Here is a 2,033-nt window from a genome sequence, read left to right on the forward strand (position 1 = left end):
TGTGTGTGTGTGTGTGTGTGTGTGTGTGTGAGGTTCATTTTCCTGAGAATTTTTGGACTGCCATTGTGAATCTAAATAGATATGTTAACTAAAAGACAACCCGCGCCCTCCCCAGTAATGTTTCATTATTCATCCTCTATTTGCAATGACCTTAATTTGTTCTGAACCCCTTCCTCATATTCACTCTTCCCCGATCGTACTTTTTCTCCTGTCCATCAATCGTCCTATAACTAACCCCCGTCCTCTGTAACCCTTCTCCCTCTCTGTTTCATTCCTCCTTCCTCCTGTTCTGTTCCTCTATCCCTACTTATCACATCCCACCACACCTTTCCTGCCACCCTTCTCCTTAGCCCACGCCCCTTAGCCCAACCCACTTTTCAATATTTTTACCCTTTGTCCTCCTCCTTCCTTCTCTCAGCCTACCCTTATTCTCAATCTTGAGATCGCCTCTCTTCATGACCTGCATATAGATTTTATCCTTAAGTCTTCTTAGACAAATCTTCGGAAATTTACTTTCACCGTTTCTCTAATTGATTGCCATTTGACCTTAATAAAACGTAGTTTATAAATAACAATCAGATATTCACTTGATTTCCTTGAACCACTCTTCTCTTCTTTCCTTTTTTGCTCAAGATCTGAGAGTAATAAGTTGGTTCTAATGTCAATGGTCCCTCTGACCAATACTGAACGCTACTCGAGGCCAAAGAACAGACAAAGACACCCTTAATGCCTTTACAACAAGCGTGATAACGAAGTATGGGACCAGTGTGACCTCCTGATATTATTGTAAATCAAGTTCGTTGTCGAGCATGATCGCTCTCCTAAGACTTAAATACAAATACACCTTGAAAACCAGCCTGTTAACAAACATGTATTCCACCATTACTTTAAAGCGAGTTGTATGTATTACGCTTTATATTATATCGGTATGTTGTAGCACTCTGTACACCAAGATTAGTTCTTTTAATTCTTTAGGGTAAATTTATGAATAAAAACATCTACATACGTCTGTCCATAATAATATATTCACGACTGTAAAGAAAAATTCTCTTCCCAGAGTTGATTGAGTAGAAGGCTGTGTTAAGTTTGTCATTGTGTCCTTTAACGATGACCTGAAAAGCAGACCATAACTCTTTAAAGCGGAGTAACCGTTATGCCTTGCAAGTATGCCTCAGACCTGCAACCTGTGGGCTTGCATAATGAGCATAATGTGTAAAAATTTAGCGATTTGCATGCTTTGGGGAAAATTATCGGTTTGGATTGTAGTCAAATTATGCTCTTAATACGCTTGCGCCAAACCAGCAAAATTGAACCAAAAGAAATACAATTATAACAAAAACAAACAACTTATATGTGCATGCCTTAGGCAGGAATATACACAAGATGTTCAAAAGTCTAAATTTCAAGCTACTTTTCCCAGTAACTTTGTTTCAAGGAAATTTGGAGCTGTAAAACAAACTCGTCTCTCACTTCTTGGACAGCCTTATCCCCATAGACCAAAAACGCCAAGACCAAGTCCATGCACTTTGATATGAACTATAACATACAGAATATCCCTCTGTATTGAATTGATAACTTTGCCCGTTGTAGCACACAGAAGATTTGAGTTCGATCTTGAGTGGGGAGGGTTGCTTTTACCGAGTACCTCCATCTACTGGGATCTTGCTAGGGGTGTTGAAGCAGCCCACCCCCTAAAAGATCTCAAATGCTTGCATCAGAATAACATTGAGTTACAATCAGAATACTGAGTATGTATCTAGCTTAACGTTATTAGTGTTTATATTACTGTTCATTAATAGTGTGCATGTGACTGTAAGCCTGTGCGTGTGTGCATGTTTGAGTGCGTGTGGGTGTGTGTGTGTGTGTGTGTGTGTGTGTGTATGTGTGTGTGTGTGTGTGTGTGTGTGTCTGTGTGTGTGCGTGTGCGTATGCGTGTAATGAAACACCAAACCAATGAGCCAGGATCCGGACAATAAAGATGTATCTTATCGTATCTTATCTCGTTTCTTAAAACATGCATATTTCTTATTCCC

The sequence above is a fragment of the Aplysia californica genome, unplaced genomic scaffold (genome assembly GCF_000002075.1).
Source record: "Aplysia californica isolate F4 #8 unplaced genomic scaffold, AplCal3.0 scaffold01678, whole genome shotgun sequence".
Lineage (NCBI taxonomy): Eukaryota > Metazoa > Mollusca > Gastropoda > Aplysiida > Aplysiidae > Aplysia > Aplysia californica.